Source organism: Panthera leo, chromosome C1 (genome assembly GCF_018350215.1).
Source record: "Panthera leo isolate Ple1 chromosome C1, P.leo_Ple1_pat1.1, whole genome shotgun sequence".
Taxonomy (NCBI): Eukaryota; Metazoa; Chordata; class Mammalia; order Carnivora; family Felidae; genus Panthera; species Panthera leo.
This window is the reverse complement of record NC_056686.1, coordinates 25193718-25207682: the sequence shown is the minus strand read 5'-3', so window position 1 is coordinate 25207682 and position 13965 is coordinate 25193718. Positions and strand designations below refer to the sequence as shown.

Genomic DNA, 13965 nt, shown 5'->3' with positions numbered 1-13965 from the left:
ACTTTTAACATTTGGTGTGGCTGTGTGACTTTGGGTGAGTGACCTAGCCTCTCTGAGCCTCCACTTTCCCTTCTATCAAGTGGGGTTAACAGTACTGACATCTCAAGGTTACCCCGAGAATCATGTCCAGCAGAAAAGTGTTAGGCACGTGGTAAGCGCTCGGTAACTATTTGCTGAGTCTGAATCCTTCTGAGAGGAGCCAAATTCAGCCCCTCTCCCTCCGCAGGGTGGGAAAAGTGCACGGTGTCTCCGCACAGAATTCAGGTAGTGGAGATGCTCCCGCGGGGCCACTGGGCTCCGGTGCCTCCCCACTCCCCCGCCCTCCCAGCCGTTGCCATGACCACCGGTTCAGGCCCGGAGCAGCACCTAGGCGTGTTCGCCCCAATCCCCGCCTTCCAGAGTGACCATTGGCTGGAACGGGCACGTGACGCGCGCTGGTATGCTAATATATGGTAATCGCCCCCCACGCCCCTCCTCCCCGGGCTGTGTCCGAGTAGCCAGCAGGGTGCGCGGCGCCGAGCCGAGGGGGCGGGCTGAGGGGCGGCCCCCGGGAGAGAGCGGCCAGGTGGAGGAGGAGCGCGAACGCGACCGCAGGTAACGGGCGGGCGCGTGCGCGCTGGGGCCGGCTCGCGGCGGACGGGCAGCGCGCGGGGCACTCGGGCCGCCGCGCTGCCGGCTTAACCCTTTGGGCACCCAGCTGTCACGGCCGGGCCGGGGCGCGGCGGCCGGGTCGGGCCGCGCGGGGCGGGGCACTGCCGTGGGCACCGCAGGCAGGCGGCGGGCGGGCGGGCGGCCTGACCCGGGATCCGCGGCGCGGGGCCCGCGTGGGCACCCAGCAGTCCGGCCGGCGGAGCGACCGGCCGCGGCGCGCGGGGTGCCGGGACCCAGCGGCGACCAGGGCTGCGGAGCAGCTGCGGGGCCGGCACTTGCGGCAGGCTGCGGGGGGACCGGCTGGAGCACCGGCGCGCGCGCGCGGCTTCTCCGGGGCTGAGCCCCTTCCGCGCAGAGGCCCGCGCAGAGGCAGCCCGTGGCCTGGCGCGGCCTGCGTCCCCTGAGCTCGTCCCACAGAGTGTGAGGAGACCCTGGGGTCCGGCCTGACCTCGGCGTCCCCCACACAGCCGGGCCTGACAGCCCAGCCGCCGGCACTTTTGACCCTGAGTCACGCTGGGGCCCCTTGTGGGACGAAGGCGAGATTGGTGCTTAGGGGGCACCGGCGGAGGGAACTGGGGACTGTCGGTGCTGGGAGGAGAGGACAATCCCCTAAAGAAAAAGCAGGCCCCAAGATTTGCCAGGTTTGAGAAGGAGGGATGCCCAGGAAAGGCACTGGCCCCTTGTTTTCTGTGCTGGGTGATGACCTGACACTCATGGGCAAAGGTCACTGCCGGACACCTGGATCGGGTCTGTCATGTCCAGAGGAAGCGGCTGTTTTGCGTGAGTTTCTAACAAATTTCTTATAAGGCAAGGTTTAAATTCATCTTTCTTCCTCACCCTTCTAGGTCTGCTACAGAAGTGTGTTCTTTTAATTATCCACCCCCCCCCTCCCCCAACCACCACCAGTTCGCTAAGATCTGTGGCAGCTTTAGGCTCACGGTGTCGTTTAGCTTGCACTACAACAGAAATGGTAGGATGGACCATGTGCCACTAATGTTAAGCTTGCCCTGGGAGCTTCATGGAAGTGTGTGGGTGTGGGTGTGTGTGGTGTGGTGGTGGGAGGGGGGGAATGTTGCTATCATCAATGGGGATGAAAAACTGGCTAATGTGCCAGATATATCAATAGAATTTCCTTTATGAGTCTAAAGTCGTTTCTTCCAAATCGGGGAAAAAAACGGGGCTACACATGAAAAGTACTAGGAACCAATTTGATTTTTGCAAGTGCAAATTGTACTTTCATATTATTCTTGATGTCTTTCATCACAGAACAACAAACATTTGCTATATGCCAGGCACTCTGCTGTGCCTTGTGCTATGTCTTGGGGATGCAGAGATGAATAAGATAATTAGTCCTTGTCCTCAAAGAAGTAGTGGGAGAGACAAAATTGCCAGTAAAAGTGATCGCATAATAGATGTGTATATAAAGAGCTGTGGAAACACAAAGGAGAAAACAATTAGCTGTCTGAGAGGGTCAGAGAAGGCTTTCCAGAAAAGAACATGTTTAAGCAAGATCTTGAAGGATGAATAGGAGTTTGCCTTGCAGAGAAGATTGAGAAGGACAGGAAGGGCAGCCAAAAAAGAGGAAACAGAAGAGTGTGGTATCTCTAGGTGATTGCTTTATATTGCGGCCATGGCCTTTTCCCTTTCTCAATGAAGTAACTTCCCAAAAGTAATCTAGAATTTCTAATTGCCACTATAATTTTCCTTCTTATTGTTCTTCCTCTTATTTTCCTTCGTATTGTTCTTCCTCCCCACTTTTTCCCCTCATCAGTTTTTCTGAGCCTCATTCCATACAGCAAGAGGAAAATACAGGCCATAACCAGGGAAGCAATGCTGAATGTCAAATCTGTGAGGTCAGATTTCTGAGACCTGAGGAAGTGAGTAATAAGGTCACAAGCTGGGAGGATCTGGAGCAAGAGAGGATCTGGCCTGTGATATGGGTCAGGACAGGCAGTTCAGGACTGAGACCATGAATCATGCAGGAGTGACAGAGTCCTCTGTTACACGGTGCCAGCTGCAGAGGACAGGGTTAGATCTGACAGCTTCAAGCAACTATTCAGAAAAGGACAGCGCCGTCTCCTCAATAGAATATTTCCAGCATTTCCTTCTTTCTGTTCTCCCTCCCTCCTTACTGTTACCCTCTTTTGATCCCATTTTCCATCCATGATGCACTTTTATTGGGCCTCTTTTACTGAGGGCTTAGCTACCAAAGCAGAGAAATCCTGTTCTGCTGCCTTAGCATCCACCTCCAGAACTATAAATAGTCCATTTTACCTCATAAGCCATCAACTAGCCAGCCTATTTTTACTTCCTAATCATTTGGAAATAGCGATGATGGGCCTAGCGGTGGTACAGTGGGCATCCCCAAAGCTCACCTAATGTTCGAATCAGATAAAGGCCTTTTAGCCTTGTTTAAACCAACATTTATTTTTAGAATGAACAGTGGTGAATTTTTGGCAAATCCCCGGTCTTGAACTGTATTACAGAGGAAGCGATGTAAAGAGGTGATGTGCTTAATGTGGACTGTTAAGATGGACAATTCTGTAAGTGCTAGAGAGTCACGGGTGCTATTTAAGTAATTTTCTCGATCACCATGTTTACTGAGCACCTGCTTGTGTGCAAATTCTGTGCTGTATTTGTGGTTTGGAAAACACAGGAAAATGAGAGAGGTGGTGTAGTCTGGGAATTATTCTCTGCTAAACAAGGTTTTGGATCCCAGTTCCACCAGTTACTTGCTATGTGACTTGGACAAGTTAGTTGACTTTGTTTCTTCATCTGTAATAATGCCACCCACCTCATGGAGTTGTGAGGATTAATGTCAAGCAGCCATTCAGTAAGTTTTCAAAGTGATGAAACATGCGGTATTATAGAAGCTGAAGAAAGAGAAAGATCATTATGGACTATGATTCCCAAGGAAGGCGTTTTTCAGAGGCATAGTGAATTTTGTTCTATAGAGAGAAGGAGGGTGGAAGGAATTTCCAGATGGGAGAAATCATGTTTATAAAACACAGGACTGGAGTATGGTAGAAAGTTTTCAGGGACCAATCTGGCAAGATCAAAAGGTTTAAGTAGAGAAGTTCTAAGACTAGAAGTGTTGGCTGCAGCCAGATTTTAACAGGCATTGAATACTGAACTAAGGAGTTAGAACTTTATCCTGTATGATGGAAAGTCTGAAGATGTTTGGTTAGGGAAATGTGGGGTCATGAGAGTCTTTTTAAGAAGAGTCTCAACAACAGTGTGAAGAATAAACTTTAGTAGGGATGGGGTGCCTGGATGGCTCAATCGGTTAAGCGTCCGACTTCGACTCAGTTGGTGATCTCATGGTTCGTGAGTTCAAGCCCCGCGTTGGGCTCCATGCTGACAGCTCAGAGCCTGGAGCCTGCTTTGGATTCTCTGTCTTCTTCTCTCTCTGCCCCTTCCCACTCATGCTCTGTCTCTCAATAAATAAACGCTAAAAAAGTGTTTTTTTTTTAACTTTAGTAGGGATAGAAAGAGAACTGCACAACCAGCTAGTACATTATTTAAGTAGTCTAGGTGTGAGGGGGTAAGGAATTGAATTAGGGTGGTGGAGTGAAAATAAAAAGATGGGTTCAATAAGTATCATAAAGGAAACATGAACAGGACTTTATGACTGACTAGATACAGAGGTCAAGAAACAAGGAAAAATCAGATCTAGCCTTGAAGATGGTTGACAAGATTAACAGAGATAAGACAAAAAGGAAAACCAGTTTGGGGAGAAGAGGAAATGCTAGGTGCTAGATACCTTTTTTAAAAATGTTTATTTATTTATTTTGAGAGAGAGAGAGAGAGAGAGAGCAGGGAGGGGTAGAGTGGGGAGGAGCAGAGAGAGAGAGGGAGAGAGAATCCCAAGCAGCCTCCACGCTGTCAGTGCAGAGCCAACTTGGGGCTTGATCTCACAAACCATGAGATCATGACCTGAGCCCAAATCAAGAGTCAGACGCTTAACTGACTAAGCCACCCAGGGAGTCCACTAGGTGCAAAATATCTTGAGGTGATACTGGAACTTACAAGTGGACATGTCCCATAAGTATTTGGAAGTGAGAGACTTATGCTCAAAACAGAGAAGTCAAGGAGTATTGTGTATAGAAGATGATAACTGAAGCCATGTGATTAACTTGGCCCACCAGTGGTAGCAGCATAGAAACAGAAGTATGGAGGACCAAGGGCTAAAGCTTGAAGATTGCCCACATTTAGGGAGGTAGGAAGAAGAAATGTAGTCAGTATGGTAGGAAAAAAAGCAATATCAGAGAAGCCAAGGAACCATCTTATTTATTCATCCAACAAATGCGTTCCCTTTGTGTACCTGAGAGATGCGAGACTGAGTAGACATTCTGTTGGCCATGAGGGCGCATATCACCGAAGTCAGAAGAGAGGGTTTCAAGCTGGAGGAATTGGTCACCAGTATGAAATTGTACAGAGAAAGTGGGAAATGCCCATTTCATTTAGTAAACAGGGGGTCATTAGTAACTTTTTGAGAACAATAGCTTTAGTTCTCGCCCATGGCTGGTGTTCACCCATGGGCGTGGCCACAGGGATATTAAACACCAGAGTGAAAAAGATGTGCCATGAGATGTGGTTAGGAAATGGGGACCGCAGGCAGATCACCCTTTGTATGCTTTGTAAAAAATGGGAAAAGAGAAGTAGGAAAGCGGTTAGAGAAGGCAGAAGAGCCAAGCAAAAGATTTGATCTTCCTTGTCTGCTTCATTATTTTAGTTTTCTTAAAACCTCAGTCTCATGCTTTCATGTCCTTTATAGCAGTTCAGTAATTCATTTCCTAAACTTACTGCTCTGACAGTTACCTGCGTATTTCATTGAACAATAATAGATCAGCTACCACTTATTGAGTGCTTACTATGTGCTAAACACTTTGTATACGTTCTATTCATTATCCCACTTAATCTTCACAATACTGGATTACAACCATACAATCTCTCGGAAGCATGGAGAGGCTAAATAAATTGCCTAAGATCACACAGGGGATCTGGGATTTGGACCCAACTCGGACTCTAAAGCTCTTCTAAAGGACCATGCTGTAATAGTCCCTGAAGGCAGGGCCAGCTTCATGAGTGTGCAGCCTATGCAACCTCTCGGGGCCCTGCATTTAGAAGGGCATTCTCCTCCCTGCATCTCCTCATTTGGTTTAATGCTCTGTTGTTGTTACCTTGAAATTCTTAATATTTTTTTTTAAGTTTATTTATTTATATTTGAGAGAGAGAGGAAGAGGGAGGGACAGAGAGAGAGGAAGAGAGAGGATCCCAAGCAGGCTCTGCCCTGTCAGCACAGAGCTCAATATGGGGCTCAAACTCGTGAACCATGAGATCATGACCTGAGCCAAAATCAAGAGTTGGACGCTTAATCAACTGAGCTACCCAGGTGCCCCTTAATAATTTTTAATGAAAGCCCTGCTTTTTCATTTTGCACTGGGCCCCACAAATCAGGCAGCGAGTTCTGCCTGCAGGTATTGATACTTTGCCTAAAGCAGGAAAAGCATGTTGTGCTGAATCCCTTGTTTTGCTTGTGTAGTGTATCTAAGTCCTTGTTGTGTCATGGTGCACGGTCACATTTTCCTGTGGGCTTCTCACTTTAGATTCCTGATGGAAAAGGCAAAGGGGGGATATTTTGAAGTTCAAGTAGATAGCCAGTAGGAAAATAGAGAATAAAGAGGCAAGGAACTATTTACCCGGAATGGCTCCTGGAAACTCATCCATCGAGTCTTGAGAGTATTATTAGGTAGAGTTATAGTCCTGCTGCTGTCTTTACTCCCAATTTAAATAAGAAATGAGTTCATTTCTATTCCTTTTGTAGTCAAATAGTCCCATTTGCTTGTAGGAAGCTATGGCGACCGTTTTTAACCTACTGAAACAGAAATTGGGGTTGAACAGGTATAATACAACTTGTCTGCCCTGATCTGATGTCTTTTTAGCCAGGCTGATGCCTCCCCTGCACCCCCATACCAGGGACTACCCAGAAGCTGTGAACCATGCAGCCCCATTTACCTCATGTGTCTTGAATGTCCATGTTCCACCCTAATCTTCGTCGCCTGCTCTATTCCTTTATCTACCCGTATGAATCATGGAAGCCAGGAAAACTTAATCTTGGATATTATCTCTTATTTTTGGCTTTACAGTCATTACTTGGCACTGACACCAAATGAAGTTTTTCTGGTCCTCACGATTATTGCTCTCTCAAAAAACAACTTTTCCTTACCCTCTTGCTCCTCCCACTCCCGGTCCCTCTGTGTAATCATTTGACCAGTACTGACCAAGTCCTTATAGCACTTGATGCTAGCTGACCACCTGAACAGGTCCCAGCACCAGCCAGCTTAGATCCTTCTGTGGAGGATATCAGACAAGACTGTGATTGTGTTGCTTCCTCCCATTACCTGTGTCATTCCCGTTCAGAGTGCCTGTTCTCACTTTCTTTTTTGTTTTTTAATTTTATTTTTTATTTTTAAATTTTACATCCAAATTAGTTAGCATATAGTGCAACAATGATTTCAGGAGTAGATTCCTTAGTTCCCTTTACTCATTTAGCCCATCCCCCCTCCCACAACCCCTCCAGTAACCCTCAGTTTGTTCTCCATATTTATGAGTCTCTTCTGTTTGGTCCCCCTCCCTGTTTTTAGATTATTTTTGTTTCCCTTCCCTTATGTTCATCTGTTTTGTCTCTTAAAGTCCTCATATGAGTGAAGTCATATGATTTTTGTCTTTCTCTGACTAATTTCACTTAGCATAATACCCTCCAGTTCCATGCACATAGTTGAAAATGGCAACATTTCATTCTTTTTGATTGCCTAGTAATACTCCGTTGTATATGTACACCACATCTTCTTTATCCATTCATCCATCGAGGGACATTTGGGCTCTTTCCATACTTTGGCTATTGTTGATAGTGCTACTATAAACATGAGGGTGCATGTGTCCCTTCGAAACAGCACACCTTTATCCCTTAGATAAATGCCTAGTAGTGCAATTGCTGGGTTGTAGGATAGTTCTATTTTTAATTTTTTGAGGAATCTCCATACTGTTTTCCAGAGTGGCTGTACTCCTGTTCTCACTTTCTACTCCCAACATGGACCAGGTGAGCCTAAGAAAAACTCTTTATAGTTTTAAAGAGATTTAGAGTATAACCCTATGGCATATGTCACGAAACAAAGTTTCAATGGCCAGGTGTTCTCCATGGTCTCCTACTTGTGCTGGTGGTATAGTCTCCATAAGGTCCTGTAGTAGTCATCTGCTGCTGTGTAACAAATTACCACCAAATTTATCAGCTGAAAGCAACAAACATCTCTATCTTTTAAGAGTCAGTTCAAGCATTGTATCTCAGAAGCATTTCCCAACTTGCTTTTAACGAATTAGTATCCTTACTCTCTGGTCTTCCTTTGTACTTTAACATGTCCTTATAGCACTTACCACAGTGTTGTAATTGCTAGGCACCAGGTCTTCTTCATATCCGTAGCTGCAATTCCTCAAACCATTCCTTGAACATAGCTGATGCTCAATAAATAGTTGTTGAATATGCTTAAAAATAGCTTATACCTTTATATACTTTCTACTCTAGAAAACTTATATATACTACCAAGTATTTAGCCTTATGCCCTATGATAAATATACCCTTCTTCATCTCCCTGTCTAAAGGCTCAAGTGTCACGTTGTTGAAGATGTAAAGAAACCATTGTATATGTCAAAGACTTGTTGACACACCAACTCACCTATTCCAGGGAGGACTTGTTGAACTTGTCTGGGTTAAGTCCCTGTTCCGTCCATACTCTGAAACCAGTTCTGACCTTTGTAGGAAATTGTATAACAAGCCCCTAGCCCAAAGATACTTGGCTCAATAACAAAGCCAGCATTGGTTCACTATTTAAATATTTGACTATAAACTTTATGAAGGCAGGACCTGGGTCTGGCTTATTCACTGCTGTATTCCCAGCACCAAGTACTATTTGATGCTTAATAAATACATGGGTGATGAATTAGTGGCACTCCATTCTTGAGTCGCATGTTCCATTCCTGTTATCCAGGTCCCGAACTCTGATCACCCAGAATCTTAGGCCTGAGTTCTTCATTTCATATGGCCCATTTTGTCTTGCTCCTTGACTCTTCTTTTCCAGCTCCTCATCATAGCTGATCTTTGTGAATTTGACCCCTTATTCTGAATTAAGGTTCCTCTTCCTGTCTTGATCTTTCTAATAATATTGGCCAGATGCCCTTAGGAGACTATTCTTTTCTCTACCTATAACCAGAAACTGTATGTGTTGAAAAGTATTGAACTGAAGAGAATTCCATTCAGATTTCAAAAGAGAGGAGACAGGCCCCTTAAGAAGTGAATTTTGGCCAGAAACCAAATTGTAAAATTTTGTGAGTCTGTTAAACTGATTAACTTGTAAACTTAAGCAATTCAATGCAAATTAATTTTTATACCAACCAGCAAATCCAAGGAGGGGAGGGAATTAAGTGAGTGTGTAAATATGGTTGCCAGGGAGACTTTTCCTGACAGAAGAGAGAACCTCACAGGAATGTATACAGGCCCAAGAAAGCAATGTAACCTGATCTTTCTCTGTTCTCTTTTTGATGGGGGAAGAAAACAATGTGGAAACCATGGGTACAGATAAGGGTGGCTTTAGGCTCTTCTAGAGACTGGAGGAGTAAGTTCTCCTTCTTGAAACAGGGCTGAGTAGTAGAGTTTTCCAGAGCAAAATGACTATTACAAGGCACCTATTCCTTCCGAGGAAACTTCTGGAAATGTAGAGCACTGAATCCATCTCTGAAATAGCATTCATTCATTCAACACATGTTTATTAAGTACTTTCTAAATGGCCCATTGCCCAGATGGGAATATGGTTATAAGGATTGATAATAGTTTGAAGGTACTGTATCATATCTAGTGGATGGTCTTAAATTTTTGTCTAAATAAATTTTTTGAAATAGAAGGTAATATATGGACCTAAATATTTAATGCTTTTTAAATTTTTTAAATGTTTATTCATTTTTTGAGAGAGAGAGAGACAGAGCGTGAGTTGAGGAGGTGGAGAGAGAGAGGGAGACACAGAATCTGAAGCAGGCTCCAGGCTTTGAGCTGTCAGCACAGAGCCCAACGTGGGGCTCGAACTCATGAACGTGAGATCGTGACCTGAGCCAAAGTCAGACAGTTGACTGACTGGGCCACCCAAGTGCCCCAATGCTTTTTTTTTTTTTTTTTTAAATAACATTCTTTTTTTTTTTTTTTTTTAAACATTTATTTATTTTTGAGACAGAGAGAGACAGAGCATGAACGGGGCAGGGGCAGAGAGAGAGGGAGACACAGAATCGGAAGCAGGCTCCAGGCTCTGAGCCATCAGCCCAGAGCCCGACACGGGGCTCGAACCCACCAACCGTGAGATCGTGACCTGAGCTGAAGTCGGACGCTTTAACCTACTGAGCCACCCAGGCGCCCCAAAAATAACATTCTTTTATGTTATGTCATGTTAGTCGGTTGAGTGTCCGACTCTTGATTTCTACTCAGGTGATGATGATCTCATGGTTCGTGAGATCGAGCTCCTCATAGGGTTCTGTGCTGACAGTGTGGAACCTGCTTGGGATTCTCTTTCTCCCTCTCTCTGTCCGCCCCCCCATCTCTCTGTCTCTCTCAAAATAAATAAATAAACTTAGAAAAAATAAAATTCTATCTGTAGTAAAAGCATGAGCACAAGTGTATTTTCTGCTATTTTTGTATTCTCAGGTCATTGCTCTTGAGAAAAACCTAACGTGAAAATTGATCCATAAAGCCACACCTCAAGGTGGATATTCATCTAGTGACAGTGTCATCTGAATTGTAGGTATAGTACCAGTTAAGGACAAATCCATCTCCTAGAGAGCTACAATCCAAAGAGACCCTAATATTTTAGCTACAAATGATGGGTGATTTGAGGTCTAAAATCTTGGCTGTAAAATGCATTTGGGTTGAAATGTGTAACACTGTCACATATCTGAGGCCTACCCTTCAGCGTCTCCCCATGTACTTTAATATGCTGGAGTTTTGTACTGTGTATGGTGCCTTTCAGTGGCCAGCAGAGAGGGAAGTAGAGGGTAATGGTTAACAGCATGGACACGAGAGCCAGACCGCTTGGGTCCCAGCTCTGCCTGTACCACTCGTTCACTGGAGCTTCACAGCTTTCTTCAAGTCCTTCCCCGCTCTGCTCCAGTCTCTTTGTGCACAGAGAGGATAATAATAGTACCTAGCTGGAAGAAGTATAGAATTAAACAGGTTAATACGTGTGAGGTGCATAATAAGTACCATGTAAGTTGTACCTCTTATTACTTCCTGTGTCCTCCTAGAGAGTAGGGTTGATTCCATTTGAAGGAAGAGCCAGTTGAGATGTATAGAGGTAAAATTTCCCTAAAGTTGCACAGTAAGTTTGGGCTCAAGTTATTCTCTTTCTTTCTTTCTTTTTTTTTTTTTTTTTTTTTTTTTGAGAAGGAGTTTGCTTTACTGGGGGGAGAGCACTGTACATGATCAACAGATGAAGGCAGCCCAGTGGGCATCCTGCACATCACACTCAAAAAGGTACACAGGAGGTTTTGCTAAGAAAGATCAACTGGAACATGGGTTCCTCTGGGTAACTTCCCCAAACTCATCCCTCCTAGGAGCTGGGACACTCCTGACCATTTCCTTGAAGGCAAATGTAGTCATTACAGATGGAGCCCCTCAGGGGTGCATTCTTGTTTTTTATAAAGAACATTTTCTTTAGATTTTTTGAAATCTTCATTTGTTGTTTTCATTCTATATTCTCTCAAGGCCATCAGACCAGCTTCTGTACAGATTGCCTTGATGTTGGTCCCAGAAAGGCCATCTTTAGCCATGATCAAGTCATCCAGGGCCGCATCATCGGCCAGCATCATCCTGCTTGTGTGGATCTGAAAGATGTGCTTCTTAGTCTTTTCAACAGGCAGGGGGAACTCAATTTTCCTGTCTATGTGGCCTGGTCTGACAAGTGCTGGATCCAAAGTTTCTATTCAGTTTGTGGCCATGACTTTCACAAGTGAAATCCATCCAACTGGTTCAACAGTTCCAACATTGTTCATTGAATTTCTCTCTCACCGCCACAATTTGAGGCATATCTTTTTGTTCCAGTGGCTTCAATTTCATCAGTAAACATGATGGATGGTGCATGTTCTTCCACAGCTCGAAACAATTCCCGAATGAGTTTGGGCTTCTCACCTAGGTACTTCTGAATCAGTTCAGAGCCAACCACTCTTAAGGAAGTGTCTGAGGCTTAGTTTGCTACTGCTTTGGCTAATAAGGTTTTACCTGTGCCAGGTGGACCATAGAGAATGACCCCCTTTGGGGGCTTTATACCCATCTCTTCATAATATTCAGGATGAGTAAGAGGAAGCTCCACAGGTTCCTTAATTTCCTGGATTTGGTTGTCCAGCCCCCCAATGTCAGCATAGGTTTCCTTGGGGTCCTTTTCTACCTTCATCACTGTGACCAAGGGATCCGTGTCATCCATGAGCATGCCTATGATGGCATGCACCTTGTGGTTGAGCAGGACTGAGCAGCCTGGCTCCAGCAGATCCTTGTCTACAAAGGAAAGAATGCTGACATTGTGTACTGTGGGCTCAGATTATTTTCATTCTTAATTTAGCCCTGAAGCTTTCCATTCTACTTAGTAAGAGAGACAGAAAATGAGAATTGGAGTAGGAGAGACGAACTTGGCTTTGGGAGCATTGTGAAATAGGGATTATTTCCCAAAAGATGCTGGCACTACAGCATACGAAAATGAAGTTGTCTTCTCAAAGGCAAAAGAGTGTAAGAAATGGTTGGGAACCATATAAGACAGGGGATGTCATACAGGGGCAGGCCTGTCGTATGTTGAGCCCCAAATTCTGTCTCTGATCATGATAACAAGGGACAGTTGGAGGGGGTACTGTAGCTGCCATCCATGATGGGATCTTCTGGTTATAGGGATGGACCCACCCATCCCTAACTGTCTTAGGGTCCTGCCTAAGGACACTAAGGCTAGTTCACTCAAGGATTTAAGCTCTATTTCTATTTTGGGTCTTTAAAATCTGTTCATTTATTCAACATTTTTAAAACTCTGTACCCCCATGCTAGTAGCTAGGGATGCAAAAATGACTAGAACCCAATCCTGGCACCCCAGAGGTTTATAAAGGAAGACAGATGTGGAAATGTTGATTATGGTATTGTACTTAGTGCCATTAATAGGAGTATGGGCAAGGTGTTTTGAGAGCTTAGAGGAGGGATCACTTAATTCTGCTTAGAAATGTCACCTTCTAGAGAAAGTGACATTTTAAATGACGACAGGAGCATAAGGAGTCCTCAGGTGGACAGTGTGGCTCAGACAGGAACACTATGTACCAAGGTGGGGTGTTTGTGTATGGGAGAGCAAGTATACTTGGAGAGTTCCAAACATTCTGACATGTTCAGAACAAAGCGTACGAGTAGGGTAGTGGCAGAAACAAGGCTGAAAAGTAGGTCAGCAGCAAATACAAAGGCTTGGCTGGCCAAGCTAAGGAATTTGGACTTACTGCGCAAGGCCCTGAAGAGCTATTGGAGCACAGGAGCAGTGATGGGGTCGGGCCTGCCTTTTGGGAAGATCAGAGCGGCAGTGTGGAGGGTGGTTTGGACTGAAGTGAGACCAGAGACAGAATCACAGGGTTAGAAGGGTGCCTCTAGTTCCACTTCTCATCTCCTGCCAGTATTTTTACTGTCGAATATATGTACTTGTTCCTTCAGCCCAGATTTATCAATGGCATGCCAGGTACAGGGCTAACTGCTGGAAATTCTAGAAGAAACCACACACAACCCTGCCTTGGAATTACTTACAGGGTCTTACTTGTCCTAAACAAAAGCTTGCTTGTGTTTTTAGTCCTCCTTGTCTACCTTATGCCTCACCTTGGTCCCAGGGCTGGTGTCCTGTATATGAAGATGAGCTGTATTGTGCTGGCCTTGTCTATGCTCATCATGATGTCCCTGTCCCCATTATAACTCCTCTCAACCTTCATCTCTCCTAAGCACAAAGCTCTCATCACTTAATGAATTCCTATGGAGAATGAATCGATTACATCCCCTTTTTAGACTTCTGCTGTTTAAATTCTTAATTTACTCTCATTTCCCCAAACGTCAGGCACTCTACGTTAGTGCTCTTAGTCACATATTAAACATTTCAGGCCCTACTTCCTATCCTTTACTAGCTTACAAAGTCCTTACTCTCTTCATTCTTTTTTTCTTACCCCAAGGACACAGATACCAGAATTGCAGACTGCGTTACTTTCCATGTTTTTTCTTTT

General features: G+C 44.9%; 1 protein-coding gene and 1 pseudogene across 2 annotated transcripts in view; one reads left to right on the top strand and one right to left on the bottom strand.

Moving 5' to 3' along the window:
• Positions 1-972: 972 nt before the first annotated feature.
• The window catches only part of PHC2 (polyhomeotic homolog 2), a 115982-nt gene continuing 102989 nt past the window's right edge, over positions 973-13965 (top strand). The window contains exon 1 of one of the 2 annotated variants that reach the window (XM_042949479.1): positions 973-1431. The gene's annotated coding sequence lies outside the window, so the exon portion shown is untranslated. The remainder of the gene's footprint in view (positions 1432-13965) is intronic. The other variant, XM_042949480.1, reaches the window with a different exon arrangement.
• On the bottom strand, positions 11344-12598 carry LOC122225847 (annotated as a pseudogene).